This window comes from Harpia harpyja, chromosome 5 (assembly GCF_026419915.1).
Source record: "Harpia harpyja isolate bHarHar1 chromosome 5, bHarHar1 primary haplotype, whole genome shotgun sequence".
Lineage (NCBI taxonomy): Eukaryota > Metazoa > Chordata > Aves > Accipitriformes > Accipitridae > Harpia > Harpia harpyja.
This window is the reverse complement of record NC_068944.1, coordinates 40,550,347-40,565,614: the sequence shown is the minus strand read 5'-3', so window position 1 is coordinate 40,565,614 and position 15,268 is coordinate 40,550,347. Positions and strand designations below refer to the sequence as shown.

Sequence of the window (15,268 nt, the reverse complement as noted above, 5' to 3'; positions counted from 1 at the left end):
TGGGGTTTACGGTCAGTTCATCACACGTTATTTTCTGCCGCTTCATCCTCCTCAGGGGGAGGACTCATCACACTCTTCCCCTGCTCCAGCGTGGGGTCCCACCCACGGGAGACAGTCCTCCACGAACTTCTCCAACATGGGTCCTTCCCACAGGCTGCAGTTCTTCACGAACTGCTCCAGCATGGGTCCTTTCCACGGTGTGCAGTCCTTCAGGCACAGACTGCTCCAGCGTGAGCCCCCCCCCACGGGGTCACAAGTCCTGCCAGAAAACCTGCTCCGTGGGCTCCTCTCTCCACAGATCCGCAGGTCCTGCCAGGAGCCTGCTCCAGCGCGGGGTTCCCACGGGGTCACAGCCTCCTTCGGGAACCCACCTGCTCCGGCGTGGGGTCCTCCACGGGCTGCAGGTGGATATCTGCTCCACCGTGGACCTCCATGGACTGCAGGGGGACAGCCTGCCTCACCATGGTCTTCACCACGGGCTGCAGGGGAATCTCTGCTCCGGCGCCTGGAGCATCTCCTCCCCCTCCTTCTTCACTGACCTTGGTGTCCGCAGGGTTGTTTCTCTTACATGTTCTCACTCCTCTCTCCGGCTGCCGAATTCCGCCGTCCCAACTTTTTTCCTTCTTAAAAATGTTATCACAGAGGCGTTACCACTATCGCTGATTGGCTCGGCCTTGGCCGGCGGCAGGTCTGTCTTAGAGCCGGCTGGTATGGGCTCTGTCGAACACAGGGGAAGCTTCCAGCAGCTTCTTACAGAAGCCACCCCTGTAACCCCCCCCGCTACCAAAACCTTGCCACACAAAACCAATACATTGGTGTACACAGGTTTGTTTCTAAGTTAACAATTATAATTATATATACAATATTTTGGAAATTCAGGGAATCTGTAGAGCAATAAGAAAGTAATTGGCTTGTAAAATTACAAAATTACATCTGTAAGTAATACAAGACAGAATATAGAAGGTAATGTAAGACACAACTTGCTTTTAAATGCTACCAACATCTGGAATAACTGGGATTAATGGAAAGGGGCAAATGAAAATATAAAAATGCCTTGTATTTACCTTCTGACAACACAGACAGTCTACATTTGCCAAATCAGGATTGGTAATGAGGTCAGGTACCCTTGAATTTCTGCAGGGAAAGCTTTGTTTCTTTGATTTTTTTTTCCAAATATTTACTAAATTTCAATTATTATCAAGGGGAAATAATTTGTTGGTCTAGAAAGAGTGAAATCCCATGCTTAATAGAAATTATTTTAAAGCCTAGTCTTGTCCTTCTTTTGTTCGCTTACAGTAGTTGGAAGAATTGGACAAGAGGGGTGTTTAGATTTCAAGCGTAGGGATTTGCTTTCTGTCATGTTACATCAGTCTTGGGATCTTTTTTAAGAAGAGGTATTTATCAAGCTGTAATGTAGGTTTCAATCATCTCTGTCAGTGGAGGATAGTGGAAATTGATGACATATGAGCAGAAGTGTGGGGAAAATATAGAAAAGACCTTCACATAGATACTGAAGTGTCCAAGTTACCTGACTCTTCAATGTGCCCCAACAGCTAACTTACTATAGTATTTTTCTGTGTTTGTTCCTAACCTCACCATTGAAGCTTTTGTTCTTTTCATGTGACTAAAATTTCATATATGATCAGTGTTGTTATTTATCAGCAAGAGATTAATAGTCACACAGACTTGACTAATAAGGATAATATTCCACAACTAACCAACTGATACAAGAAAGGTTATTCAAAGAATAAGGTACTACTAAATGTGCATTAAAACGTGGCCTTATATTAGTAGGTAATGTGCGCCAGGCAAGTGTTCTGTATTTGTATTTGGCTCAGAAGTTATCCATCTCTGTTTGAAAAAAAGCAGAATTTTTTAGAGCTGAGAAAAGGTTTGTATGCCTAAAAGCTTGTAGCTTTCTCAATGACTTCAGCTGTTCTGATGGCAGATATTACCTCTACCTGCAAACCATGACTTGTGCATGTCCTTAAACCCCTGTGGGTAGTGATCAGCAGTAATTCTATCAATTGTTTTGATGACAATTTCTAAGCTTATTAATCCTCCCACTGCAGAATGACTCAAGACTAATGATGGTTTATTTGTCTACACCTCTGGAAAGTTTGAGACTGAGTCTTCCTTTCAGTCCTGATATTGCACACAGGAATAACTGTCAGCTAAATGGACCTGTAAAGACCCTATTTAGTTGGTGAAAGCTTTCTGTTTGGGTTCTGTTGCCTAGTGTTTTCCTGAATCCAGTTTCCCTGAACATTAACATATAAAAAATTTGGTCCTTGTTCTGACTTTCTCAGCAGAGGTGCGGGGAGGGGGGGTGATCTCAAAAAATTTGGACATCTGCAGTGACTGATCACTACATCTGAGATTGTTTCCCTTGGCTTCTTTGGTCGTCAACAGAGAGAAGGAGAATGTATCTGATATATGTTTTAGATATCTGCTTTATGATGGGATGGATCACACCTTGGAAGAGTGTGTCTCTCTGCTGCTAACACAGGGGTCAAAGCAAGTAACTCATACATAGTGTGTCCTCTGTAGATATCTTTATGTGGTCGAATGAATCCCACTTGGAGTGTGCTGTCACTTTTTCTGACTTGTAAAGTTTCATTAACAAAAACAGTTGAAGGAGAACATACAGTACTTGAAAATTTGTTCTTTTACCTCTAGCTCACTGATTTGAATGCAGACTGAGAGTGCTCACAGTCTAACAGCTGTTCAGTGACCTATGTGACATGCTTTGAGTCTTCAGATTTTGGTTTTGCAAAGTCCTAAAAATAACCTTCTTTTTGCCATCCACCTGCTCCGTTGCCACTGCCTGCATGCTTGGGGTGTTTGCTCAGGCATGTTAAACGTGCTTTTTTTTACCTCCCTGAAAATAAACTCTTTAGGTAATTATTATGTCAAATGCAAGAATAAGGGGAAGAATACAAATTTACCTGATCTTGACAGCAAACTCTATTGTCTAGAGCTAGTACTAACCAGCAAAGTACCAGCCAGGATATCAGGAGACGGGGACTTCCTAAATACGGATTTGCACTCAAGTCCTCTACTGCCTTGATATAATTTTTCAATGCCAACTAAGACCTTTGTCTTAATTTTGAAAATAATTCATGGTTTAACCCCCAGTTGCATCAAATTTGCATCTATGAATCCTGCTGACAGCTAAGCTCTTCGGAGACTACACTGACCACAAAGCTAAGAGTGAAGCTGGGGACACAGTGTTCTCTATTCAGGGCATCTGGCTAAGGAACAATAGCCCAGAGGAAAACAGCTTTAGGAAATGTTGCAAAAGCCATGAGAAAGCCTTTCAGCCCCAGAAATTACAGTGCACAATTTGAACACCTTTCTCTCTCTCCATCTCAAATTCTTATCTGAGAAAGCCATACCCCAACAGAATTTTGGCCTTAAAATGTACTGGAGATTCCCTGAATCCCTCTGTGCACTTTGCTATCGCAAATGCCTTCATATAGTGCCAGGACTTCTGGCAGCGGTATAAAACCCTGAGATGTACATAAGAAATATCGTTGTGCTTCCCAGGACTATAGCCATTGAGTGGGCAGGTGGTGCAATTGCACCAGGACCTGTAGGTTGAAGCAGAGTCAAGCGAAGATGGAGGCAAGTGCCAAACAAGTTGGTCAGCTTTTTTTTTTTTTTTTCCTTATGCCAAGGAACATGCCAGCCCCTGGTGCTTCAGGTTATTTGGGAAAGACGGTAGTCTCATTGCCTGTTGAAGAGGTTTACATTATCCTCTGTTCAGTTTCCAGGGAATGTTACTATGTGCCTGGCAGGACTAGAAGCCAGTAAAGGGATTAAAAATGCAACTTTCCTTAAAACATTCATGCAAAATCTGTATCTACCTAGTTGAATGCCTAAATTACTTTGACTTTCTGAGGATTATATAACTATACATTTTCCATATACAACACCATTTCAAGGACATTACTTGAAAAGGCTGGCTATCCAGAACACACCACACAGAAGCATTAATATATTAATAGCATCTGTTGGTATAACTGGGAAACAAAGCTGTAGAGAGTTATTCAATCGAGTGGTACTAGACAAGTTAGAAAATGCTTGCAGTTTCACTTTGAAATGCTTTGATTACAAACGTGCTTGTAAAGTAATGACAGTGCCATTAAATCCTGGGTACATGTTCACACCACTCTCACACAGATGCCCCCGGGGACCCCAGGAGGGTTCAAGAGCTGTTTTCTGTAGGCAGTGAGACTTCACAGGTACTCAGAATTAGATTGGTTTTGTTGTCTCAAGACTGCAACTGATTACTAAAGAGAAGAAAAAAGTCTCTTAAAACCCCCATTATTGGTGTTGTCCCATTCACCAAAGGTTCCCAGCCCTTTCATTAGCGCAGAGACACACAAGCAGGGGATGTGAAGTTTTTAACAGCTGCGGTGGTAGATCCCACAGAGCAAAGGTAGGAAGGAGGAGGTGGCTGGTGAAAGAAACTCCAGAAATCTATGTAATAAAAACGTTTGCAACCATAACCTTAAAATAATAACTATGCTGTTCATCAGGCATTCCAGCCAATAGCTCATGCTCTGTCCCATTGCGTCATACACTTGCATCCCACTGGTAATGACTTGTTCTTTGAATTGCAATTAACCTATTTAAGACCAATTAAGAAACAGATCTTGAATAGGCCTGCAGTATTACAGCTCAGTACTCACAGAAGATGACAATGATGTTTTAATTAAATATGGGAGCAAAAGGTCTCAAACTGAAGCTTACAGCTAACTAAGCAGCAGTCATTTGGTTACTGAACAGGCAAGGAGCTTTATGGTCTCCTTCCACATGGTTCATCCTCCATAGCTCTCAAGTTTGCTTAAGGCTAAATAGCTTTCCTAATCTATTATTGCACAGAAGAAGTCCCTCCCGCCCCCATTTTCCAGATCGCAGTTTGGTATGTTTTAACGAAGTACGATAATCCCTTGGTTTTTGCAGGGCAAGAGTATTGCTGATAAAGTGATTTCATTTAGGCAAATTAACTCTGTTAGTTACATGAAAGATTGAACACTGTTATCTTATGCCGGTATGAGCAAAGTCTCATAAGTGCAAAATACACATCAAGGGCCAATTTCACATGAAAAACTCCTGATAGTATAAGAGCTGGTTAATATTTCTGAATTATTAAGTCTGACAGCATAATCATGCTTTTTTGTTGTTTAGGCTGTTGATACCAGATGTTTAATGCACAGTAAAATGTGATAGTGTAATAGGAGGCATTTTAAGGAAGTGCAGTTTTGGAAAATGAAGAAACTACTTGGGGTAATTTAAAGCATAAAAACAGATGCTGGAACTTGGAGCTGCTTTAGTTTCAAATAAAGTGGAACCCTTCCCTTAGAAACCTGTGGATATTGCTTTTCGCTCCTGGATGCAGACCCGGCTGGTATTGCTGTGGCCAGCTTAGGCTGGGAAGTCAGGTCGAAGTGGCGAGACTCACTATCACGCCGTGTTCAGAATTGTGCCTTGGCTACCGTCACTGCAAATGTGAAGGAGGGATCGCTCCCACTGCATTAGGGTTGATTGTTCTGCCTCTGCTGGTTATTTAGCACATGACGACCACAGGACTGACTTAAAAGCTTTACTGCAACGTTCTTCCTGGTGTGGTATTGGATTCCAGGAAAGCCTTGCAGGTATTTCAGGGACACCAGATTTAAATTTGGATGTGTTACCGAGTTGGTTATAAAAGTTGGCTGAATTTAGACCACGTGATGCTTTTAACTCTTATAAATTGAGTTTATTAAAAAATACTGCACAACAGGATAAAACAGTATCTATGACTATATATTTATTTAAAATACATATTTGATAAGATATATATACATATAGTCAGTGAATTGCACATTAAAGACTAGCTTCATATGGAAGCAACAGCCAGTAATGACTGCTGATCAGTATTTTGGGACTGCTGAGTCTAATAACATTATCAAGCTTCCCTTCTCCTTGCTGCTTTTTTTGGCACCAGATGTTTAAAGCACAGTAAAATGGAACCTTAATGTTCTCTGTAATTAATGGGTGAAAGGACAGAAGTATATACAGGCAGGCTGTGTTTCTATTAAGATGTTGTCATACAATTTATGAGAGAAAACAGATGTTCCTTTAAACAATTTTCACTTGGTGTGCCTGAAATTCCCCTTGAGAAATGAGAAGTTGTGGGAATTTTCCATGACAAAAAGAAGTGAATTTCATACTCAAAAAATAATTGTTATCGTACAGAAGTTCTACACAGGCGGAAACCCTGTCACAGCAAGAGCCATCCCAGTTTGATTGTACATCTCCTTGCATGTTGCAAGAAGTCCGGATCTCAGGCAAAACTGAAGGACGGAGTTTACCTACAGAAGATTAGGTCTCTCCTGATCTCTGAGTATTTAACATGTTGATTTGGCTTTTTATTTAATTTTTTCTTTTTTTTTTTTTGGAAAGTCACTGCTTCTTCCATTGGCTTGTCTTCTGATCACTGGTTTCCCCAAGCTTCAAACAGATGTGACCAAAGGCTGCTGCCATGTGGTCCAGACTGATAGCAAGGACAGTAGGAAGACACCGAGCGGTACTTGCTCAGAACTGTTTTCCAGAGCAACACAAAGATTCAGGATCAGATCCTAGGTTTAAGATTGTCCCATTATCTCATTTCAAATTAAAATAAGCTTCCCTAATCTTTTATTGCACAATCTGCTAATATTTTTTTGTAAACAGATGTGTAGTAGACAGCTGTTTTGTTTAACAACCAACTGAGAAAACCAGGCTCCTGCATATAGTAAATAAACAGATGAAATGTTAGATTTAGAATTGCTTCTTTCAGAAATACCAGCCTGAAAATACTGGCAGGGGCACGGCTACCCCCATCTCTTCTCCTTAGCGATTCACATTCATCTTCTGGGAAACAGGGCAACTCCTCTGTTGCCAGCACATGTGAATGAAAAGCATAAGTCATCCACTCTCCAGTCCATACATCATTAGTTTAGCTTATACAAATAAGATTAAAAAAAAAAAATCAAATTTGGGGAGCTTTGGTGCAAAATTGCACTAATGGGCTACTTGTAAACATGGATTACAGCAGGAAGTACAAATAATAGTATCCTCATCTGACCCAAGAACACCCATGCCTCAGAATCCTACTGACTCACCACAGGATTGCAGGAGTTTTTCCTGCTTCCAGTCATTTAGCACAGGGCTTCTGAGAATTTTAGTTGATACATTTGGGAAATTCTCTTTTTGACCTTCCTGGGGACAGGGGGGGAACTTAAAAAAAAAACTGTTTCATCTATGTATGGTTTTGTGGATTTGACATTTTCTTCCCTCTTCTTTAGTAATCCTGGATTGGTAGAATGTCTGAAACATCATTCTACTATGCCTCCATATGGCGAAGATTAAAAATGAATATAACTACAGCACATCTGTCAAAAGTAACTGTGCTGGTTTTGGCTGGGATAGAGTTAATTTTCTTCATAGTAGCTAGTACGGGGCTGTGGTTTGGATTTGTGCTGAAAACAGTGTTGATAACACAGGGATGTTTTCGGTACTGCTGAGCAGTGCTTACACAGCGTCAAGGCCTTTTTTGCCTCTCACCTCACCCCACCAGCAAGGAGGCTGGGGGGGCACAAGAAGTTGGGAGGGGACACAGCTGGGACAGCTGACCCCAACTGACCCAAGGGATATTCCAGACCATATGATGTCATGCTCAGCAATAAAACTAGAGGGAAGGTTGGCCAGGGGGCCACTGCTTGGGGACTGGCTGGGCATCAGTCAGTTGGTGGTGAGCAATTGTTTTCATTTGCATCACTTGTCTTTCTTGGGTTTTATTTCTCTCTGTCATTTTCCTTTTCATTATTATTATTATGATTATTATTATTATTATTTCTATTATGAAACTGTTCTTATCACAACCCACAAGTTTTCTCACTTTTACTCTTCCAATTCTTTTCCCCCTATCCTGCTGAGGGGAGTAGTGAGCGAGCAGCTGTGTGGTGCTTAGTTGCCGGCTGGGATTAAACCACAACAGTCCTTTTTTGGTGCCCCATGTGGGGCTTGAAGGGTTTGAGATCATAACAGATTGACCAGAGCATATTAGAAGGGATTTATATCTATTAACAGTTGAGAGGGACTATTTACAAGGGCTTGTAGTGATAGGACAAGAGGTAATGGCTTTAAACTGAAAGAGGGTAGATTTAGATTAAGTGTAAGGAAGAAGTTCTTCACTGGGAGGATGGTGAGGCACTGGAACAGGTTGCCCAGAGAGGTTGTGGATGCCCCAATCCTGGAAGTGTTCCAGGCCAGGTTGGATGGGGCTTTGAGCAACCTGGTCTAGTGGAAGGTGTCCCTGCCCACAGCAGGGGGGTTGGAACTAGATGATCTTTAAGGTCCTTTCCAACCCAAACCATTCTATGATTCTATGATTGATTCATCTGTTCTTGATATTAGTTTATCTGATCTGTGCCATGCTCTTTTTTTTTGCTGTAGATATTAAAGATTGGTGTTGGCTTTTGTAGTTTGCTGTGATCTGTAGTGATTAGTGATGTTTTGCCTGGACATTTGTTATTAAAACACTGACCTTGAGCTTAATCTGGTATTGGGGCTCTTTACTGAAGCCATTACTGTACTTTGGGTACCATCTCATGGAGACAATTAACAATTATACTTCTTCCTCTGAGAGGTTTTTTGTGGAGGAAATACAGAATGGCACCTTCGCTACCTTCTCCAATGTTTTCTCCCTTGTTACAATAATTTCTCAGTATCATCTTGAACATCCTTGGGTAGTTAAAATACTCCTATTGGTATTTCTTAGGAATATTGCTTTTGTTTTGTCTAAAATTAACAAGCAATTTAGGAATATGACCCAGGCTCCGCGAGAGTATGGTCATGGGTGGCACGGCATGCGGGAGAATATGGGCACGTATCTAGAGAACTCCTCACCTCCAATGGTCTGGAACTTCACTCCCAAACAACTACAGGATTCTTATGAAGTGATAGAATGCTTGAAAAAAAAAAAAAAGCCATGGCTATTCCAAAGCGGCACAATTTACCGCACTGTGCTGGGCCCTGGCCAGCATCTGCCAAACACTGCTTGATACTATGCAGCACCCTCAGGGACAAGAGAGGGAAAACATACCAACAGACACTATGGCTAAACCAGACACTATATCAGCCACTCCTATAACTAAAAAGAAACAATGGAAGCGGAAGTCAGCTCGTTTAGTAAGGGATGAAGAAACTTCTCCTAAGAGGGAGCAGGAGAAAGAATCAGAAGAGGTGGCCTGTTCTGCAGCAGAGCAGTCACAAGAATATGAGGACGGAGAAACTGAAATCATAAATGAGACAGAAACCACCCGATCCCTATCCCTATGTGAGCTGCGAGATATGCAAAAAGATTTTAGCTGTCAACCAGGTGAGCTAATTCTCAGCTGGTTACTCCAACGCTGGGATATTGGGGCCAGTAGTCAGGAATTAGAGGGTAAGAAGCCCAGCAGTTAGGATCCCTTGCTAAGGAGAAGGCCATTGACAACGGGATTGGAAAAGAGGCAGGAGTCCTCAGTCTTTGGTGGCGACTCCTGTCAAGTGTGAAGGACAGATATCCCTTCAAGGAAGAACTTGCAAATTCCCGATGCAAACGGACCAACACTGAGGGAGGTATCCAGTATCTGAGGGAATTAGCTGTGTTGGAGGTGATCTATAACAACCTGGATGACAACCAGGCATCCAAAGACACGGATGAAATCCAGTGCATGTGGTCCATGAGGCAAAAGTTTGTACGAAATGCACAGATGTCATACACCCACACCCTGGCGATAATGAGCTGGACAGACACGGAGGCACCAACTGTAGATGAAACAGCCAGACAACTCTAAGAATACGAAGATAATTTCACTTCCTCCATGTGAGCCTGTGTCTCGGCTGTGGACAGACTGACCCAACAGATGTCCAAGCAAGCTGAGAAGGGTAGGTCTTCCTCATGCACTCCAACCAACGCCTCAGCTATTAAGAGTCAGCCTTTTTCTGTTCAAGGGAAAGAGTACCGATGGCACACACCACGTGCAAGCCTGTGGTTCTTCCTGCGTGTCCAGAGGGAGAACATGAGGAAGTGCGATGGTGAACCTACCCAGAGACTAGAAGCTCGGGTACTGGAACTGCAAGGAAAAACAACAGCCAAAAAGCATCCATCCAGGAAAATTACTGCTCCAGTGTCTATTGGGTAGAGTAGAAGGACTGATCGTACTTTTGACCCTGATGAAGGGACTTCCATTTTACAGTTACAAAAATCCAGTAATGAAGACTGTGACCAGGAATAGAGGGCCCCTGCCTTTGCCCAGGCGGAGGAAAGGGACAATGGAGTTTACTGGACTGTGTGGATTCGATGGCCTGGCACATCAGCCCCACGGGAGTATAAAGCTCTAGTGGACACCAGCGCACAGAGTAGTCTATTACCATCAGATTACAAAGGGGCAGAATCCATCTATATTTCTGGAGTGATGGGAGGATCCCAAGAACTCTCTGTGTTAGAGGCTGAGGTAAGCCTAACGGGGAATGAGTGGCAAAAGCATCCTATTGTGACTGGTCTGGAGGCTCCATGTATCCTTGGCATAGACTACCTCAGGAGAGGGTACTTCAGAGACCCAAAAGTGTACCAGTGGGCTTTTGGTATAGCTGCCTTGAGCACAGAGAGGATTAAACAGCTGTCTAGCTTGCCTGGTCTCTCAGAGGATCCATCTGTGGTGGGTTTGCTGCAGGTTAAAGAACAGCAGGCGCCAGTTGCTACCATGACTGCACCAGCAACAATATCGCACCAATCAAGACTCCCTGGTTCCCATCCACAAGTTGATCTGGTGACTGGAGAGTCGAGGATTGATCAGCAAGACTCATTCACCCTTTAATAGTCTCACATGGCCAGTGCAAAAATCTAACAGAGAGTGGAGGCTAACAGCGGACTATCAAGGCCTGATCGAAGTCACACTGCTGCTGCGTGCTGCCGTACCAGACATGCTCGAACTCCAATATGAACTGGAGTCAAAGGCCACCAAATGGTATGCAACAATTGATATCGCCAACACATTTTTCTCGATCCCTCTGGCAGCAGAGTTCAGGCTACAGTTTGCTTTCATATGGAGGGGTATCCAGTACACCTGGAAGCAACTGCCCCAGGGGTGGAAACACAGTCCTACCATTTGTAATGGATTGATACAGACTGCACTGGGACAAGGTGAAGCTCCTGAACACCTGCAGTATATTGGTAACATCATTGTGTGGGGCAACACAGCGGAGGAACTGTTTGAGAAGGGGAGAAGAATAATCCAGATTCTTTTGAAAGCTGGTTTTGCTATAAAACAAAGTAAGGTCAAAGGGCCTGCACAGGGAATCCAGTTTTTAGGAATAAAATGGCAAGATGGCTGTCATCATATCCCAATGGATGTGATCAATGAAATAACAGCTATGTCTCCACCAACTAACAACGAAGAAGCTTTCTTAGGTGTCGTGGGTTTTTGGAGAATGCATATTCCAGGTTGTAGTCTGATCATAAGCCCTCTGTTATCGAGTGACCCGGAAAAAGAATGACTTTGAATGGGGCCCTGAGCAGCAGCAAGCCTTTGAACAAATTAAACAGGATATAGTTTGTGCAGTAGCACTTGGGCCGGTCCAGACAGGACAAGATGTGAAAAACATGCTTTACATCTCAGCCAGGGATAACAGGCCCACCTGGAGCCTCTGGCAGAAAGTGCCTGGAGGGACTCAAGGTTGACCTCTAAGGTTTTGGAGCTGGGGGTATAGGGGATCTGAAGCCCATTACACTCCAACTGAAAAAGAAATACTAGCAACATATGAAGGAATTTGAGCCACTTCAGAGGTAGTCGGTACTGAAGCACAGCTCCTTTTGGCACCCCAGCTGCCAGTGCTGGGCTGGACATTCAAAGGGAGGGTCTCCTCTATGCATCATGCAACTGATGCCACATGGAGTAAGTGGGTCGCACTGATCACACAACGGGCTTCAATGGGAAATCCCAACCGTCTGGGAATCCTGGAAGTGATCATGGACTGACCAGAGGGCTGAAACTTCAGAGTGTTGCCAGAGGAGGTGACTCATGCTGAAGAGGCCCCTCTGTATAATAAATAACCAAAAAATGAAAATCAATATGCCCTGTTTACAGATGGATCCTGTTGTATTGTCGGAAAACTTCAAAGGTGGAAAGCTGCTGTGTGGAGCCCTACACAACGAGTCACAGAAACTGCTGAAGGACAAGGTGAATCGAGTCAGTCTGCAGAGGTGAAAGCCATCCAGCTGGCTTTAGATATTGCTGGCCAATAAAAATGGCCAGTAATTTATCTCTATACTGACTCATGGATGGTGGCAAATGCTCTGTGGGGGCGTCTATAGCAACAGAAGCAGACCAACTGGCAGTGCAGAGGTAAACCCATCCAGGCTGGTGAATTATAGCAAGATATTGCTGCTTGGGTAGAGAACCTGGTTGTAAAAGTATGTCACGCACATGCTCACATACCCAAGAGTGATGCCACTGAAGAACATCGAAACGATGAGCAGGTGGACCAGGCTGCTAGAATTGAAGTGGCTCAGGTGGATCTGGGTTGGGAACATAAGGGGGAGCTATTTATGGCTTGGTGGGCCCATGACACATCAGGACATTTACGAAGAGATGCAACATACAAATGGGCTTGTGATCGAGGGGTGGATTTGACTATTGATGCCATTGCACAAGTTATCCATAGATGTGAAATGTGTGCCATAATCAAACAAGCTAATTGGCTAAAGCCTTTTTGGTATAGAGGATGATGGCTGAAATATCAATATGGTGAAGCCTGGCAGACTGATTACATCACACTACCATGAACCCACCATGGCAAGCACCATGTGCTTACAATGGTGGAAGCAACTACTGGATGGTTAGAAGCACACACTGTGACCCATGCCACTGCCCAGACTACTATCTTGGACCCTGAAAAGCAAGTTTTATGGTGACACGGCACCCCTGAAAGATTGAATCAGACAACAGGACTTATTTCCGAAACAACCTCATAAACACCTGGGCCTAGGAGCATGGCATTGACTGGGTGTATCACATTCCCTATCATGGACCAGCCTCCAGGAAAATTGAATGATACAATGGACTATTAAAAACTACACTGCGAGCAATGGGTGCTGGGACATTCAAGCATTGGCACACACATTTAGCAGAAGCTACTTGGCTAGTTAACACTAGAGGATCTGCCAGTCGACCTGGCCCTGCCCAATCAAAACCCCTGCGCACTGTGGAAGGAGATAAGAACCCCACAGTACATATAAGAAACTTGCTGGAAAAAACAGTCTGGGTTATTCCTTCCTCAGGAAAGGGTAAACCTATTTGTGGGATTGTTTTTGCTCAAGGACCTGGGTGGACTTGTTGGGTAATGCAGAATGATGGGGGAGTCCAAAATGTAGCTCAATGTGATTTAATCCTGGGTGAAAATAATCCATGTTTTGAGTTGCATGAAAAGGGCCACAAACTGCTCAGCCCGTGCTCTCTCCCTCCCAACCCCCGGAGGGGCGGGAAGGGTCAATGGCTCCTGCCCAGGCAGCCCTGCTGGCCAGCTTCATGCTCAGGGGAGAGCACCCCGCTCCTCCTCATGGCTTGTGATGCCGTACAGGTGCGATCACTCTCTTCTAGTGACCAACTACAGAAATGACCCTTGAAAGTATAGTCCTGATAGTTACTCTTTAATGAGGAATCAGAACTCCAGGAGAAAAAAAAATCTTTGTTCCTTTCTTACAATACAGCCTTATTTCTCCTGGCAGACTGGTCAACTGGGTATTGTTCTCATTTAGTCGTATGACTCCTAAAGTGTCTACGAATCATTTGAGATGCCCAAAACAGAGGAAAGAAATATTTTCTGAGATTTGTACATATATGTAGTGGGTTGACCCTGGCTGGATGCCAGGTGCCCACCAAAGCCGCTCTATCACTCCCCCTTCTCAGCTGGACAGGGGGGAGAAGATATAACAAAAGGCTCGTGGGTCAAGATAAGGACAGTTTAATAAAGTGAAAGCAAAGGTTGCACGCGAAAGCAAAGAAAAACAAATGATATTATTCTCTACTTCCCATCAGCAGGCGATATCTAGCCACTTCCTGGGAAGCAGGGCTTCAGAACGCGTAGTGGTTGCTCCGGAAGACAAAAATGCCCCCCTTCCGTCTGTCTTTACTTAGCTTTTATGTCTGAGCTGACATCATATGGTATGGAATATCTGTTTGGTTAGTTTAGGTCAGCTGTCCTGGTTATGTCCCCTCCCGAGATCTTGCCCTGCCCCAGCCTGCCATTGGGGGGGGGGCAAAAATGTTGGAGAGACAGCCTTGATGCTGTGCCAGCACTGGTCAGCAGTAGCCAAAACACTGGTGTGTTATCAACACCTTTCTAGCTACTGATGCAGAGCACAGTGCTATGAGGGCTGCTATGGGGAGTATTAAGTCCATCTCAGCCAGACCCAATACAATATACACGTGTATATTTATTTGCATAACATAGTAACTATTTAATATGATAAAGATTCCCACTTCAAAGTTCAGGATTGCTGGGAATAATTCATGCAGGGCTACTGTATTAAGGAAAATTCTTGAAAGGCATAGAATTTTTTCAAGTATGTTTCTCTCTTTTTTAAAGAAAAAAATAAAAGAATCCCTGTATTGCACAATAAGCTCCATGCAAATCAATGGATTATGATAGAAACTCCCCTCAGGAGGAAGGAACACTAAAAATACTTCCCCTGAAACTCAAGTCATGATGATTCCTTTCCTTGGAGAAGCACGTCAGTGTAACAGAAGTGTTCTCTGCAGCTTCCCTAACCCCAGCTGTACTTTTCAAGGATACAGATGACTCTGACAATAAGCCAGGCTGGCTCTACAGAGCACTTTGTTCATTCCCCAAAAGATCTGCTGCTCGAGGACTTGGTGTCAAGATAACTTACCTTGCTTTGCTTGCTATGCCCTGGGAGACTGAAAGAACTCCTGCTCCCAAGAGATTTCATAAGAGATGTGGTTTTTAGAAGTCTGTTTAAAGTCAGGTGTTTTTGTCTGTTTCCCTGCAAGAAGACTGTTCCTGACAGTATTTATTTCTTTCCAGAAGGTTTAGGTCAATATGACTACTGTATTGATTATACAGGCAGATCCTAATCTCAGTTAGGCTGGAGTAAAGTAAATGAAATTGCTCCAGTTTTAAACTAGCGCAATGAAGCTCAGAATATAGCCCATAGTTTTGTTGTATGTGA

General features: G+C 43.6%; 1 non-coding gene across 1 annotated transcript; it reads right to left on the bottom strand.

The window, feature by feature from the left end:
• Window positions 1–13,514: 13,514 nt before the first annotated feature.
• LOC128142536 (small nucleolar RNA U3) lies at window positions 13,515–13,714 on the bottom strand. Its single transcript, XR_008235447.1, has one exon. It is a non-coding gene; the product is annotated as a small nucleolar RNA U3 (small nucleolar RNA).
• Between the last annotated feature and the right edge of the window lie 1,554 nt (window positions 13,715–15,268).